This window comes from Pipistrellus hanaki (assembly GCF_964339955.1).
Source record: "Pipistrellus hanaki genome assembly, chromosome: 8".
NCBI classification, from domain to species: domain Eukaryota; kingdom Metazoa; phylum Chordata; class Mammalia; order Chiroptera; family Vespertilionidae; genus Pipistrellus; species Pipistrellus hanaki.
This window is the reverse complement of record NC_140510.1, coordinates 72772942-72790949: the sequence shown is the minus strand read 5'-3', so window position 1 is coordinate 72790949 and position 18008 is coordinate 72772942.

The window sequence follows — 18008 nt, the reverse complement described above, 5'->3', positions numbered from 1 at the left end:
TGCTGATCAGATGTAGAGCAAATCATAAACTATTCAACAAGTAAACACTGCGGATGTGCACAGCATGGGCAGCGCGCGGGGAGTGTGGTTGGAGTAATGGGTCTCGGAGGGCTTTAACCCAGCCTGTGGGGGAGGCGCCGCTCCAAATCTCATCAGCCAGTGTCTGTGCAGAGTTGGGGAGGGAGAGGGGGTTGAAATGCGGAAAGAGGGGCCTGGTCAGTTCGCTCAATGGATAGAGCATCAGCCTGCAGACTGAAGGGTTCTGGTCAAAGGCAGGTAGATAGGTCAGTTGCAGGCTCCTCCCTGGCCCAAACCCTGGTCTGGACTCCTGCAGGAAGGCAACAGGTAATGTGTTTCTCTCACATCGATATTTCTCTCGGTCTTTCCCTCTCTCTTCCACACTCTTTAAAAATCAGTGGGAAAATATCCTCACATGAAGATTTTATTTTTAAATGCAGAAAGAAGAAAATGGTCAGTAGCACAGGATCTAATTAGACCCCCAAAGTCAACACCTTCCTGGGAGCCCATTGAGGGACAGTCTTCCAGATGGTGTCTTAATCGTTAGGTTTCAGCTTAAATGTTACTCTCGAGACTTCATTGACTCCCTAAAGTAGCCCGCCTTGCTATTTTCTATGACAGCCCTCCCATTGTTGACATTGAATAGAAACTATCATTATTTTGACCATTTGTTTGTTTAAGTGTTTATCATCTCGGCCCACCTTTCCCCCCACCCCGCCCACACTGCTGTAAACTTCGTGAAGTCATGGGCCATGTCTGTCCTTACCTTTATGTGGGCTTAGGAAGCTCTTCTCTCTACTGATTGAGTAAGGAGTGAGTCTCTCCAACGGGCTTCGTCCATCCCGTGGAAGATATCTGGTCCTACATTCAAAACCATGTGAATGCTGACTCGGATACCAGCCGAGGGACCCGTTCTTTCAGCTTCATGCAGTGGCGAGAGGAACCCCCTTTCCTGCAGAAGCCCAGTGCCTTCCTCAGGCTGTTTGTGAATTCCTGGTGCCTTATGTTCTCAAGAGCGCTTCTGGTTTTAACGTGCGGCTCCTTGAAAGGCTTCCTCTCACTCATCTCTCTTCTCCTGCGTCTGTTCTTAGCTTTCTGCTCCAACCTGGCCCTGAGGAGAAACTGGGCTTTCTCCTTCTCATTCGCCCCAAATGTAAGGTGACCAGATGTCCCGCTTTTGGTGGGACAGTCCGGATTTCCAACAATTTGTCCCGCATCCCGTGTTGTTTTAAAAAAGTCCCGATTTTTTTTTTTTTAATCAGGACTTTTTTTTAAAACGACGTGGAACAAATTGTTAAAAATCAGGACTGTCCCTCCAAAAGCGGTCTGGTCACCTTACCCAAACACCACCCTCACAGGCATTTGAGGCTGGAGCAGATGTCTGGTCACCTTACCCAAACACCAGATGTCTGGTCACCTTACCCAAACACCACCCTCACAGGCATTTGAGGCTGGAGCAGACTTTCCGGAAGTGTGCTGGTCGGCATGGAGAAGAGGCAGCCAGTGAAGCAACAGCGTGTTTGCACTGCAGCACTAGGAAACAAACCGTGTTCCTTCAATGCTAACCAGCCCTGTCCTCTGCCGTCCTCCCGTCCCCACCACCAGCACCTGCCCTGGGTGACCTTCTCTTGTGACATCTCTCTGCCCCTCTTCTCCTTCCCCTCGCTTCCCCGCTCCCTTCCTTTGGAGAGCAGCATAGTGCTCTCTTCCTGGTCTTTCAACCCAGAGGGATGGTGGGAGGGGACCACATGGCAGGAGAAAAGCAATACTTAGCTTTCAAATAAACACAGAGCCATCTGCTCCCAGGAAAGGGATCTGGTCCCCTAGAAGCAGAGCCGTTTCCGGGTATTGCAGTTTGAAAAAGCACTTTAAAAAAATATATATATTTTATTGACTTTTAACAGAGAAGAAGAGAGAGGGTTAGAGAGTTAGAAACATCAGTGAGAGAGAATCATTGATCAGCTGCCTCTTGCACAGCCCCTACTGGAGATGTGCCCGCAACCAAGGTACATGCCCTTGACCAGAATCAAACCTGGAACCTTTCAGTCCGCAGGCTGACGCTCTATCCACTGAGCCAAACCGTTTTTGGCATTTTTATTTTTTTTTTTACACTCTACATTTCCTACATGTTCTGTGCACCAATGAAGAAAAGCATATGGCCATGCATGCCTACATTATTAGTGATATATAGAAAGATGGAGATAGATAAAGATGGAGCTGTTTGGAGACATAGTTTTGGTTGTTTTCCAAAGAACTCCTGTGGATAAGTGGGTATCCAGTGGAGTTGGTTCTCAAGGAGCCACGACTTTGAAATCTCAGCAGTTTCCTCTTGATTGAGTCTGCAGCCTCCCCACCCCCACCCCTCCACACAGATTCCTATCGCACCTGGGCTCAGGCAGACCGGGTGGCCGAGCTGAGAGCGTGGGCTGCAGAAAGGGTCTACAGACACTTACACATTCAGTGACTATCGGAGCCGAGAGAGAAGCATCCTCCTGTGAGCATGAAGTATGGAGCAACAGTGGGAATGGTCTGGCTTGATTTCCAAAGAGCCACTCTGAGCACAGAGGAGACCTTACACATCTCAGAAACAATAAAGAAGATAATAAAAGGATGAGGTTCCTCTGGAGAAAGAGATTGAAACCATTTTCTCGGGATGAAAACATTTGGAAAGGTCATGTCTAGATGACCACAGGGACATAACAGCGGACTCCCCAGAGCTCAGCTCTGCAATTAAAGTAGGTTCCCTCCCCCCTGCCCCAGTTATTTGTTATTTTTCTTTAAATGTATCTTTATTGTTGACAGTATTACAGATGTCCCCTTTCCACTCCCCTCAGTAACTCCCTCCACCCAACTCCTGAAAATGGCCCAATGTGCTCAGGGGAAAAGTCATTTCATTTGAGAACCACTGCAGGAGTCTTCAAACTTTTTAAAGTGGGGGCCAGATCACGGTCCCTCAGAGAGCTGGAGGGCCGGACTATATGAACTACTAATCCCTACTGTAACACCTTGGCTGCGCTCACTGCCCAAAAAACCTGGCGGGCAGGATCAGACTCCCCTGGGGGCTGCATGTGGCCCAAGGGCCGTAGTTTGAAGACCCCTGATCTAGAGGGACACCTACCACCTTCCCGTGGATGGCAGCTATCTACAAAACCTTGGATCTCAAAAAAGAAAGAAGAAAACCAGCCCAGCTGGTGTGGCTCAGTGTTTGAGCATCAACCTACGAACCAGGAGGTCACGGTTCGATTCCCGGCTTGCCAACTTGATCCCCAGTGGGAAGCATGCGGGAAGCAGCCGATCCATGATTCTCTCTCATCATTGGTGTTTCCATCTCTCTCTCTCCTCCCTTCAATAAAAGCATTAAAAAAAAAAAAAAAAAAGAAAGAAAGAAAGAAAGAAAACTAGATTGGTAACAGATCACTTTTCATGCCTGGCGTGAGGACCAGCACCAAGTACTCGAAGGCCAGAATGTGTCATCTGTCCCGCCCTGGCTTTGGGAACAGTCAAAAGATCCCCAGGATGAGGCCTGCAGCTCCCTGGAGATTTCCAAAAGAAGGGGGTGAGTTAAATACGACCAGATAACAATAATTCATGCCGCAGCGACAGGATTTAAAGACAATGACTGCGGCCTCTGAATGTGAATCCAAACAGTGCCAAAGGCGCGTGGTGCCACGGTGATGGAGATGATCCTCCTCACCTGTGATGGCTGGTGCCAGGGCCCGCTGGGCAGAACAGGGGGAAGAAGCTGCTACCTGAAGAGCCCTCCATCCACAGGCAAGCCCAAGGAGGCCTCTGTGAAGCTGCCACACTGATGCGATCCTTTGCCCAGGGCGGTGGGATGAGAGAGCTTTATAAATCATCCTGACACCCGTCCCCGCTCCAGCAAAGCACCAGAGCCGTCTCAGGGCTCAGGGCTGGCAGGAGGCGGCGTGTGCACAGATACACTGGGGATTGAGAAACGACAGGGATGGGACAGCAGTAAACTGTCTCCTGGCTATCACCGTGCGACAGGAACGCCAGGACTGAGCTGCAGAAATGCACGCAGAGGCCCGGGAGGCATCCACACAGCGGGGAGGCACAGCCTGGCAGGACCGGAAATGGAAAAGCAATCCCGGTGCAGGGCTTCCCAAGGAACCGGGCTGCACGCCGCCCCGGGAGAGCACAGCCCTCCTCCAGCAGGCTGCCCTCCAGCCTGTGGAAATTGAAAGGAGACATGAAAGGTCGAACCCTGGGTTCAAAATAAGACCACTGGAAGCTGATGATTGATTAAAAAAAGCAGGTGATGATTTATTGAACTGGCCAGGACAGCCTCAAGAGCACCACAAGCAGGTGGCCACATTCATGATGCACCATTCCAGGTGTAGGCAGTCCTTTTAAAGGTCCAAACCACAAGTATTTTCCTTTGTTCTAAATTCTAAAGGCTGGGAACAGCCCGCAGGGTCGTTCCCAGCCACATCCTGCTGGGGTTGGAATGTGGCCCTATCTTGTGATAGCAGATAGTACAGAAGCAGAGCTGAGCAGTTAATCTCTAAAGGTTATCTACAGTTTTTACTCCTGAAGCTACTGAGTCAGTGGGAATCAATCTCCTGTGGTCCTGGTCCACAGGCACAGGAAACTGCCTTAGCCTCCAGGTCTCAATCTGGAAGCTGAGGCAACTACCCTATGTTTAAGCAAGTAAGCAAGTGCTGAAGCCAGAATAGCAGGGTTAAAATTCAAACAGCAGTTTTTACCCAAGTATGGTTGCTACCATATTTCAGGAAGATGGCCTCTCTGCCGAGAGAGGCCTTTAGCAAGCACCGGACAGCGCATGGGCTTGATGATTTCCACAGCAGGGGGACGTGCTCTGAGCGTAGAGGCCACAGCTGGAGGGCGAGATCCGCTCAGCACGTCCCGTTAATGACAAAGGGGCTGGCACACGTGTCCCACGGGGAGACCGGCCTGCGCACCTGTGAGGCTCACGGGCAGCGGAGCATGTGAGTGGCTGAGCAGCCTCTCCAAAGCACTTCCCACCTTTCCGGAAGACATCTGGCACCATTCTTCGTAAAAACCCTCACCTGCAAAGATACCTACTCCGGCATGTACCAGGCAAGCCGTTGGGACCATGGTGGAGAAAAGAATCCCCCAAACCCAATCTGAGATGGGCTATCGGGGACAGCCCACATGGCGGCCCAGCAGGGGGACCCGGAGGCCATTGGGAGGCTGTGTGCAGCTCTGATAAGGACATCAACACAGAGGAGGGCGAGCAGAGGGCAGCCAGGTGACGGAGAGGCTCCTGGGAGACATACTTTCCATGAGCACGTATCTTGCAAAATCAGCAGCCGCGCAGCTCTTGGTCAGCAAAGAGGGGATTTATGAGAGAATTCCGTTGAGATATTAAGGAAGCGTCTGAAGGGGCTGCAAAGGGTAAAGCAGCAGGGATGCCTGGCTGGCTTTGAATGGAAGGCCGGGGCCTGCAAGTTCAGGTGAATAAAAAGTAAAGATTTCAGGGGTGTGTGTGTGTGTGTGTGTGTGTTGAAAGAAGGGTTTGGGGGTAGGGGGGTTGAGGTGGGAGAGGGCCTTGAGCAGTGTTGGATGGGAAAGACGGACAATGGACTAATGGCCAGAACTGTGGAAAAGGGATTTGATGGCACCTTGGACGTGATGATAGAGAGCCATCTCAGCCTGTACCAGGAAAGAGGCACTGTCCTTCTTGAGCCATTCCCCAGAGTATATCAAATGAAACTTTTTTCCCAGCCCCCAGGAAAAGCCCACCTAGCGTCCTTTAAAAACCTCGGACTTCCTGCCTTAGGGTGCTGGCACCATTTGGGGGCTCAGCCCATCTGGGTATTTAGATGATCTAACATTCATAATTCTTTGTCCCATTGGCCTGGTGGGCACCTCCCTCGGCAGCCCTGACAGACAGGTATTACCAGAGAGGTGTGTGGATTGCCCTTCTCCTTTGCTGATGAGAGCAGGGTCCCGGGGCGCCGCTGGAGTAAGCATTGCTAGCAGCCCCACTGGGGGAAGAGAGGGGACAGAAGCTTTATTTGTGTGGCATATGTCCCTGGGTTTCCAAGGCCCCATTTCTCTTAAGCCAGTGGTTGGCAGACTCATTCGTCAACAGAGCCAAATATCACCAGGACAACGATTGAAATTTCTTTTGAGAGCCAAATGTCTTTAACTTAAACTTCTTCTAATGCCACTTCTTCAACAAAGACTCACCCAGGCCGTGGTATTTTGTGGAAGAGCAACACTCAAGGGGCCAAAGAGCCACAGGTGGCTCTCAAGCCACAGTTTGCCCACGATGGCCTTAAACCATCCGGGAAGACGTACAGCTGGGGATTCAGCAGAGCTAGAAGCAAAGCCAGTGCCTGCGTTTCTGCCCCATGGAGGAGCTGGTCTGGCCCAGCGGACTAGTTCCAGCACCCCAGGCCATTGTGGGGCGGTCCACAGGCCGTGGTCCTGAGGACAAATGCAGAGTGTTATGCCCAGACTTCGTGATCCCCAAGGACCACCAGGGAGCTGAGTCCGATGCAATAAACAAAAGAGCCTCTTCCATGCTAGCATGGGCTCTGTCCCACTCACGCCGGCAGCATGGCGGAAGAGAGCAAATTTCGCCAAGTCCTGGGTTTTACTCCGGTGGTGATATCACTGCTTTGGCTGACCCTGATTGGGCTAGGGTCCAGTTAATGGAGGATAACTCCACCCTGCCCCATCGTGGAGTCAGGAGTTTTATCCTCGCCCCACCCTGCCCTCTCACAGAGCACCAGAGCACCGAAAGCCGGAAGTCAGATGAGAGGTAAAGCCTTCGTTCTGGAGTTTAAATATAAAGTCTTCCCACACTCGCCGAGGTCATGTCTGTTCTGGTCAATGACCTGTTTCCAGGTGTGACGGACAGACAAGAACCTTCTGAACATCATGCAGATTGTACTGGCATGCGTCCATCCTTCCCCTGTCCAGTCCCGTCCCCCAGTGAGGGGGCAGACCAGTGGCTTAGCAGTACAAACAACATGCCTATAGAATTTGACCTTTCTTAGCTCCTCGCCAGTTAATTAATAACTGGGTTATTACAACGGTTCGCAGGTGTATAGCGTAGGAATTGAGGGGAACAGAACTTGTCACCCAAAACATGTCTCATTGTGAAAGGATTATTTCAGGCTGGCTAATTTTTAAGAAACAGCAGGCATGGGATAAGCTCTGAAAACCAAGTGGAAGTTACCCTTTGTCAAAAACATTTACACTTGTAAGGGAATTCTGCATTTGTCTCCCTCCTTGTACCAGGAAAGGGAAATGACATTTTCTCTAGAAACTCTTATCAATGCCTAAAACAAAGACTGAAATCTGCATAACAACCTCACCCTTGTTTACTGTGCGTTTCCTGATCCCTCTCATAACTGGCTCCTCTCCCCCACCCCTTCCCCCTCCCCCCCATATATTCTTTTGTCTTTAGCTGGCGATGGGATAACTTGAGTCATTTCAAAGCCTTAGTTCCCTGGGTCTCTCCCATGTACACAGAAGGTAGACATTTATTAAACTTTTGTTTGTTTTTCTCCTGTTAATCTGTCTTTTATTACAGGGATGTATCAGCAAAGAACCCAGAAGGGCAGAGGGGAAATTATTTTTCTTCCCCTACAGAACGGTAGACTATGCCATACAGCCTAGGTGAGTCATAGGCCACTACTACGCCACCTAGGTTTGTGTAAGTGCACTCTGTGATGTTCTCACAAGGATGAAATTGCCTAAGGACACATTTCTCATCATGTATCTCTGTCGAGAAATGGCACATGACTGTACTTTAAAACTATCAAAGTCAACAACCAATTAAACTCAATATTACTGAAGAAAAGTTGGAAGGAAGCCGAAATAGCTTTGGCTCAGTAGAGCATTGGGTCTGTGGACTGAAAGGTCCCAGGTAAGATTCCAGTCAAGGGCATGAACCTTGGCTTCGGGCACATCCCCAGTTAGGGGGTGTGCAATAGGCAGCTGGTCGATGTTTCTCTCTCATCAATCTTTCTAGCTCTCTGTCTCTCTCCCTTCCTCTCTGTAAAAAAATCAATTATATATATATATATATATATATATATATATATATATATATATATATATATATATATATTTTTAAATTGGAAGGCAGTGGAGGTTTCTAAAGTCTGGATTCTAATCCCAGGTCCCTCCATTGGCTATGTGAATCTGTGCAAGTACTCATCCTCTTTGAGCCTGGTGAAAGCAAAGGTTTATGACTTTGATTGATTTTAGTTTTAAATCCTAGAAATCATCTCTCTCTATGTATAAACCCCTTAGAGAATCAGCAACCCCTGAGGCAGCTGAAGACAGCAGACCAGACCAGACTCTTGATCACAAGGTCTGGCTTCTGGCAGACTAAAGATAACATATAAATTGCAGCTCCTCTTTTATTAGAAGACATTAAACACAACAAAACAACAACTCAACAGCTGTGCATCTCAGTAACCAAGATTATTGCTTTGTGTTCTTGGGGCTAATAGGTTAATCACCTCACACAGACAATGAACTCTCCAAAGGGGGTTTTGAGGGTGGGGAATGTGATGGGAAAGGGAGTTTGGGTTCCCAGCCTCAGACAGGGAAGGGGGGAAGGGAGAGGGACACAGAGGGGCAAAGGGTGGGCCTCAGCACTGCCACACCACCCAGACCACTAGCTAGTTATTCACAAAACCAGACCCTGAGCCTGTTTCTTTTGAGGGGGCTCAAGGGTGAGGGGCTGCCAAGGGGCTCTGGCCATGGGCAGACACTTCAGTGAGAGAATGTGGGGGTTCCCTGAGAAGCCCTTTGCTTTCCCCTGGGGTCTGCCCCTTCCCAAATGCCCCTGGATGCACACTTGTGGGGGCTCAGAGCAGAAACCATGGAGGCCCCACCTAGGTAGGGGCAGGGGGAGACCTCTGATTGCCATGGCTTTCACCAGTGGGTGCCGCTGAGGTACAGATAACAGTGACCTAAGTTAGGTTTCAGCTCCTGAGCCCTAAGGTGAGGTGACCCCTGCTCCTCTCCCATGAGACCAGATAGAGGGGTAACCTTGGAACTGACCTCAAGGCCTGAAGAAATGGTTCATTGCTATTTTAAAATATATATTTTTATTGATTTCAGAGAGGGAGAGAGAGATAGGAACATCAGTGATGAGAGAGTATCATGGATCAACTGCCTCCTGCAGGTCCCACACTGGGGACTGAGCCCGAAACCCGGGCATGTGCCTTGACCAGGAATCAAACCCTGACCTCCTGGCTCATAGGTCGACGCTCAACAGCTGAGCCATGCCGACCAGCTGGTTTATTACCCTTAACTCACCGTTGACCAATCACCTCCCAGTGTGACCCCAAGCCCCCTCATCCACAGTGCCTTGTGATTTTGCCCTATGTAATCTGTAACCTATACACCATGAGGGCGTTGGGTCCTTAGAGCATTAGCTCTCATTCTCTGGACTGGCCAATTCTATATTAAACTATTTTTCTTTCTTTTCTGCAGCAGCCATCGTGGCATCCACAAGCACCTGTGATTTCTTGCCTGCATTCATAATGGAAGAAAATGCAGCGTGTCCATGGGAGGCTACTGACAATACACAGTTTATTCCCCATCGAGGTTAACAGAACTCTATCCACGGAGTTTGGTGCCCCCCAAATTTAGAAGCCCTGTTCCAAGCAAACTGTTCAGAAGCACCCCGTTTCTGTGGGGCAATGAGGGCCAGCTTGAGCACCAAGTCAGTTTTGTTAGCAAAGGACGCCCCCTGCTGGTCACAACGCTCATGCTTTTCCACCAGCACCTTTAATTGGCTGCCTCAGAAAACCAGAGGCCACACCATTAAAGCTCAGGCTTGTCAACCAGGCCCAGGGACATCCCATCAGCCCAGATTTAAAGCCCCCTGGCTAACGGGGCTGTGCAGAAGGCTTGGGCTGCAGGCATTGGCAGGGACGATGCCAGCCGCAGGCTGTTCCTGTAGGGCCTCTGCCACTCTTCCTCCATCCTGGTCCATGAAACAAACCCTCTGTAGGTGACTCAAAGGTTAGATCCTTCCAGGGCTCCCTGCCCGGGGGTCTGAGGAGCTGCATTGGGAGCTGGGAGCTCGGGGCCATGGAAAAGGAAGGAGAGGAGAAACGAATTAAGGACTGACTGTGTGCCAGAAGCTGGCTACATATTTCCACATGCACCATGGCAGTCAGCTACCCCCCAGCTCTGCCCGGAAGTTATGAGGATTGCTATGATTGTCATCCTCGCATTTACAGAGGTAACAGAGGGCTGGGGAGGGGTTGTCACCGGCCGTGGTCACCCTGAATGAATGATGGGCTGGGATGAGGAGCCCACCCCCCACCCCCCGTGCGCAGTCTCTGCCAGCAGAGGCCTCAGTGAGGCTCTCACCGCAGACCTGGAGCCTGTGGTCCAGTTTGAACCACTTACTGGCAGTGTAATGTTGGGTGAGCTGGTCCAGCATTTTGTGTCTGCAGTTTCCCTACCTGCAAAATGAGGATAACTAGCACCTGTTGTAAGGTTGTTGTAAAGATTCAGTGAAACACCCAACACCGGGCACTCGATAAATGTGGCTACTGTTTCTCCCAGATGCTATTGCCGAGGAGTACCAAAGCTGCAACCAGGCAGCCAGTCTCCTAACCCAGTGGTCGGCAAACTGCGGCGTGAGAGCCACAGGCAGCTCTTTGGCCCTTGAGTGTGGCTCATCCACAAAACACCACATGCAGGCATGCAAGTACAGTGAGATGAAAACTTCCTGGCCCATGCGCAGAGGTCGGTTTTCAGCTCTCAAAAGAAATTTCAATCGTTGTGCTGTGGATATCTGGCTCTGTTGATTCATGAGTTTGCCAACCACTGGCCTAACCCAGTCCTGCAGGGATTTTCCTCCCCAGGGGCATCTGTCAATGTCTGGAGACACTTCTGATGGTCACAACTAGGGGGCATCCAATGGGCAGAGGCCAAAGATATTGTTAGACACCCTAGAGGGCACAGGACAGCGCCTCGCCACAGAGGATTATGTGCCCCAAATGTCAGTAGTGCCAAAGTTGAGAAATTCTAGCCTGAACTAAACACCAGTGAGGGGGAGAATATTTCGCCAGATATGATGAGGTGCCATTTTGAAAGGGCAAGTTTCCCTCCTAATAGAGGGAAGCCAGATAAGCAAGCAAGCAATGAGAAGTTATTAGATACAATAAATGCTGTGATAAAAATAAAACATGGTGGCCCAGCTGGTGTGGCTCAGTGGTTGAGCGTGGACCTATGAACCAGGAGGTCATGGTTTGATTCCCACTTGCAAGCTTGATCCCCTTTGTGTGTGTGTTTGGCGGGACACACACACACACACACACACACACACACACACACACACGTTCAGGAGGTAGCCAATCAATGATCCTTTCTCATCATTGATGTTTCTCTCTCTCCCTTTCCATTCCTCTCTGAAATCAATAAAAACATATTTGAAGTAATAATAATAATAAGTATAAATAAGTAAAACATGGTGGCAGGTAAGAGGTGATGGGGTCCAGCTGCCTCGGATTGGATGACCAGAAGTGTCCTAGAGGAGTTGGATATAAAGTGGAGCCTGAATGCAGGTCAGAGCAAAGAGCCTCACCGAAAAGACAGTTCCTGCAAAAGTGCCAAGGTGAAAGTGCCAAGGTGAAAGTGCCAAGGTGGGGCAACCTTGATGCGACCGATGGGGGGAGCAGAAAGAACGGGAGCTGAGCGATTTGTGGGGGGAGTGGGGATGGGGAATCAAACAAGGCCCCGCAGAATGGCGTCCTTCGGGCAAGGCTACTTGGCTTTACTCCCTGGAAAACAGTCTTGCTCAAAGTGCTTGACATGTGATTTTTGTTGTTGTTGTTGTTGTTGTTGTTGTTTGTTTTGTTTTGTTTTTTCCCTTTAGGAAGCAATATTAGAAAGCCTCTTTTCTAGGAATGAACGACTGCGTTTAAGGAAGTCAGTTATTGGGTTTGGTTACTTCCGGTTGAATAGCCACACTGTGTCTCTGTTCCCTGCAGCGTGGGGCCATCCCTGCTGCACCGGAAAAGGAGGTCCAAAGGCAGGAGGCCAGACCAGGGTTCCCCTTTGCTCCTTGGAGCTTTTCAGTGGCCCTGAGTGGGGTGCAGTATTGCAATGCACATCCCGAGACCCACAGGGCAGGACAGGGGGCGGGGGAGGGGAGGCGGTGTGGGGGAGGGGGGCTCTGCTAAGCTCTCTGGGCTGTGCCCGTAATGACTGCACTCAGGCTGCAGAGGCGAAGGAAGGGCTCATGAAAAGAACTGACCGTCTAATCCTTCCACTGGTCCTGCTGGGTTCCTTTACCCGAAGGCAAAGGTTATCACAGGGTACTTGGTACGAAACGAAGCCAGAATTGTAATTTATGAAGCAGGTAAATGGCGTGAGTTTTGATAGAATGTCCATTAGACTGGCTGGCTGGTCTATGAGAGGGCGCGAAGAGGCAGGAGGAGATTTCTGTGTTTGAGGATGGGATAAACTACAGCAAGCACTCCGGGCAGAAATGCGTGTGGTGTACACAGCGAGGGAGCCTCAGGGGTCTAGCCATGTCATCGGGAGCTTGTTTTAACAGAAATCAGAGGCCTCTTCTAGGTGCTCTATTGCGTTTAGGTTTAGCAAGTGGCTGGGCGATGCTTAGAATGATTACTGACCCCGGGCCCTGAGTGCTAAGCTTTCGGTTAACCTGTTAACCAAGAGGGACCTATAAATACGTCAAACATAAACATTATTGGGAATGGGTAGGACATATGAATACATCCTTGAAATATATGTTGTGCCCTGAGAGGGACGGTATATATTTTTTGTAATCTTTATAATTGTTTGTAAAATTTATAATTTTTTAATTCGATGTTTCCATTTTTTTTGTTGGTATTCTTTTCTATTTGTTTGTAATTTTGTATTTTCCTTTGTGCTTTATATATAAATAAACGAAAAAATATATATTTCATTTATTTTAACTAAGTATAAATAAATAATAATAATAATATAAAATTACATCCGCTGGGCGTGACGTACTGACACGTCCTAGTGAAAGAGTATGCGCCCGTTGTATGTTGCGTAATTAAAAAGGGAACTCCCCGGTTATTAACGAAGCCGGCAAAGCCAGCTGCCAGCTGTTTACCAGAGTCTGTGCTGGCTCGTGATTCAACCCGATTAGGGCAAATTGCTAGCTGCCTCCTCCTCTCCTGAGCCTTAGGACTCCTAGCTATAGTGGGGACAATAAAATGTATCCAGCTAGAAGACTATATTTATATTTCTCTGCCCCGCCAATAATATTTGTGTCCATTTGGCTAATCCCTACCCAATGAAATTAAGTGGGAGGGTTTTGTATGGCCTCTGGGAGGTCATTTTAAGAGACCGCTGATGTATTGCCCTTTGCCTATCTTGTTCCTTCCCTCGGTTCCGCTGCCTGGAATACGGATGTGGTGGCCGGAGCGCTTCCAGCCATTTTGTACCAGGAGGACACAGGCCGTATCCTAAGGGAGGCAGTGGTGACGAGAAAGAGTCTGGTGCCTTCAAGATGTTGTAGAATTGTCACACGAGCCCAGAGACTCCTGTCTCTGGATTTCTGTTATGTGTAAGAGAAATCAACTATTTTTTTTATATTATTTAAGTTCAGATTTTAGAAGTTTTTGCGTCATGCATTCAGAAGGAATCCTAAATGACACACTAACCATTAGCATCATCTATCCACAGTGTGAGACTGAATGACTAAGTAAGATTAAGTACTCCCATAAAGTCTTATCTTTCTTAAGATTACTATTGTATTTTGAAGCCATAAGTAATTTGTAACAGCATTAACAGTGTGTGAGGTCTTAGCTGAGCACGTTGTATTTCATATGGCACCCTCGTTAGTCCCAGGGGTGTTTAGTGCACCTCAGCAGAGCTCATTAAACGAAGGGAATGGGATTCAGGTGCTCTATGGCCTTTTCCATTTAAAAAGGTTTATGGCAGCTGCAGTCACTGGTTCACAGGCAGAGAGACTCTTATCTGCAGGGTCTATGGCAGAGGAGCCTGTCAGTCTCAGCTAGTCACACATCGCCAAAAGATCTCAGAGATCCTCCTTCCCCTGAGCATCCTAGTGGCACTGAGACAGCCATTCCTGGGGTTAGAACTAGAGAAACTGCTCCTGGCTGCGCGTGGCCATCATTGTTGCTGCTCACTGAGTGCTTCGCCCTCTCTGCCTTCCGGCCACATGACCGAACTGGATCCCGGGTCTCTGGCTGAGTAGGGCCATGCTCTGGCCAGGGAGTTGTATCACTCCCGTTGAGCGTGTACTCGCTCATGTGAGACCCTTCAGAGCTGTTTTCATTTGCCACAGGATCAGGGAGTGGCTGCCCAGCAGCTGTGTCTAGGAGGGAGGTGATGACCCACCCACGGAGTCTGCAGGTGCCTCTTATTGGGCATGCTAGGTGAACAAGAGACATACTATCATCCTATTTTAAAATGTACTTATTTTTGCCTAGATCTATTGAGATTTGGAGATTTTTATTGTTGCTGCAGCATAACCTGCATTATCCTAAGTAGCACACACACCATCTAGAAACCGCTTTCTTAGTGTGGGAGGAATCACACGCTTGACAAACTGAATGCTGTACCAGGGGTCTTCAAACTACGGCCCGCAGGCCACATGCGGCCCGCAGAGAAGTCTGATCCGGCCCGCCAGGTTTTTTGGGCAGTGAGCGCAGCCGAGGTGTTACAGTAGGAATTAGTAGTTCATATAGTCCGGCCCTCCAGCTCTCTGAGGGACCGTGATCTGGCCCCCACTTTAAAAAGTTTGAGGACCCTGTGGTTCCAACAATCAGAGAAGAGATGTAGGGAAAAGTTCCCTCTGATTTGACCCAGGCCTTAACCCTTTTAATACCAACTTTTTTTTTTTTTTTTTTTTTTTTTTTTTTTTAGCATTTTCCTATATCTACAGAAATCAGCCCGTAAGCAAAGCAGCCTTCCTCCTATGGCTCATCAGTTTCAGGCCTTAGCAAACTCACCGCTGATTCCAGTATTTAGATTCCTACACAATCAGCGCCACCGTGTGGTGTTTAGGGTAAATGACATTTATTGTATGACCATGAAAGCAAGGCCATGTGTATCACATAACGCTGCATCCCTCTTGAGAGGGGGACTGTCCCTGACAAAAGAAAGCACGTCTAGCTCTGCTAGGGCATCAGGTCACAAGCAAGAAGGAAAAGGATCCTGAAATGTGAGTCAGGACACTAGGAGTGAGAGTCACTCTTTTATGTGTTCATTCAACTAATGTTGACTGAGCTGTACTATGTACCAGATATTGTTCCAGGACTAAGACAGAAGAAGTTGGAAAGCCAATTAACAGAAGAAGTCAACACAGTAATACATATTACAAGTCAGATGTGATAAGTGCTATAAACCAAAATAGATCTGGGTCAGGGCATCGAGAGTGATGGGGGAGGAATGCTTTAAATAAGGTTGACAGACATAAAGGCAAACAGTCCACATTTGGCTCTCCCAATGTTCCTTTAAATGATCCAAAATCTCAAATGTGTATAGATAATGAACATTCTTTGCAAACATAGTGTCAAAACACTTCCGCATGCCCAAATCTTGGTTTCTAAACATCATCCCCATCTTAGTCCATACAGGCTCCTATGGAACAAAATACCATGGACTGGGAAGCTTAAACAACAAACATTTCTACAGCACTAGATGCTGGGAAGTCCACGATCAAGGTGCCAGCAGATTCAATGTCTGGTGAGGGCTCAGATACTTGGTTTTGTTAGCTATCTTCTCACTGGGTCTTCGCTTGGTAGAAGCAGTGAGGAAGCTGTTTTGTTGGTTTTTAAATAGGGCACTAATCCTATTCATGAGGGCTCCACCCTCATCACTCAATACCTCCCAAAGGCTCCACCTCCCATCACTTTGCAGGGTAGGATTTCAACAAATGAATTCGGGGGTCGTTGGGGGGAAGGGAGAAGATGGGCACAAACATTCAGTGTGGGGCAACTGCCCTGGAGTAAAAAAAAATCATGACTCCTTGGAGAAAGCACCAAGTGTTCAGCCGAGGCAGAAAATGGACAAAAGATCCTAGAAAATATTGTTATGTCAGAAAGTGCAAGAAACTCAAAGACTAACAGGGTCATGTTCATCTTTAACCTGTCAAAGGGCTCTGACTGCCAAACGGGGCTATTTGGCATCAAAAAGAATGTTACTGATACTACATTGCATGATTAAAATCCATGCAGTTGCAGTAATATTTTTATTTTATTTTATTTATTTTAAATATATTTTGATTTTACACAGAGAGGAATTGAGAGGGACAGAGTTAGAAACGTCGATGGGAGAGAAACATCCACCAGCTGCCTCTTGCATGCCCCCCCCCCCCCAAATGGGGATGTGCCCGCAACCAAGGTACATGCCCTTGACCAGAATCGAACCCGGGACCCTTCAGTCCGCAGGCCGACGCTCTGTCCACTGAGCCAAACCAGTCCCGGCATATTTTTAAATATCACTCTTTTATAGAATAATGCCAGAAGGTATAATTAGAGGCTCATCATTTTTCCAACTATTATGCAAGCATCATGTTGTATATTGATTTCTTGTTGCTAATGTAAAACATTACTACAAACTTGGTGGCTTAAAACAGCCATATAGGTCTGAAACTTAACTTTCAAGTGGCTTGGATAAAAACTGTGTGCACGTTGTGACTTTTATGTATTTGCTCCTTATCCCAGTCTCCAGCACAGAACTCCTAAAACCCTTGGGACTACCTAAGTGGTAAGAAAACCCTTGGGACTTCCCAAGCGGTAAGAGCAATTAAGGTGTCTTGATATTTGTAACAAACCCCTTTCAACCTCTCCTGAGCTTTGTCACGAGGTGACTTTTGAAAAGCACCTATGGATGGAGGTTGCAATGACCTAAGGATGGGCGGCTAGCCCAGGATGAATCACGTGACTAGAGGGTTGGGACTCTCTCCGGCTGGTGGTTAAATCAACAGCCAAGAGCCAATGATGAAATCACTCACCTGTGTAATGACTCCCCCATAAAACCCCAGAAGGATGAGGTTCAGAGAGCTCCCAGGGCGAACACTTGCAGATGCGGGGTATGGCCTGTTCAGAGGGCATGGCAGCCCCACACCCCTTCCCACACTTTGCTGACGCATCCATTCCGTCTGGCTGTTCCTGAGCTAAACCCTTTTATATAAATGGGTAATCTGTAAGTAAAATGTTTCTCTGAGCTCTATGAGCTGCTCTAGCAAATTAATGGAACCCCAGGAAGGGGTCATTGCAACCTCCAATGTACAGCCAGTTGTCAGGTGGTCAGGTGAGAAGCTGCACTTATGATTGACATCTGAAGGGAGGGGAGAATCTTGTAGGACTGAACCCACAACCAGTGAATCTAATGCCACCTCCAGATATTGAGTTGAATTGTAGGGCACTCAGGTGGTGTCCCAGAATTGCTTGATATTTGGGGGGAACCCCTCCCCAACACTCTCTAGAATTGAGTACCAGATTAGTCTGTGTGTAGAGATGAAACAATATGGAGAACATTAACCTTTGTTGACTCTCAGGGGAGAGTATATAGTCATGTACCGTAGCTATGGCAGTTAATTTTACCTTTCCACTTGACTAGGTCACAGCACTGAGGTATTTAGTCAAACATCACGTTGTTAGATGTTTCTGTGAAGATACTTTGCAGCAGATTTACATTTGAGTCAGCTGACTTTGAGTAAAACAGATTATCCTCCATCTTGTGAGCCAATTCTGAATTCGCTTAAATAACCGATTGCCCAATAAACATGGGTCCATTTCTGAATCAAATCTGCCCACCAATCCTTAACATTTCTTATAAAAACAGGTCTACTAGCAACAAAGTCATCTTTTCCCCAACTGAAAAATTCTTTTCTCATCTTTTCTGAAGGCTGTTTTTGCTGAATATAGAATTGTAGGTCAACAGGTTATTTTCTCTCAGCATTTTAAAGGTTGTCATGCCTAGGTCTCTACCTTACAGTTTAAGAAAAATGCAGTCATTCTCTG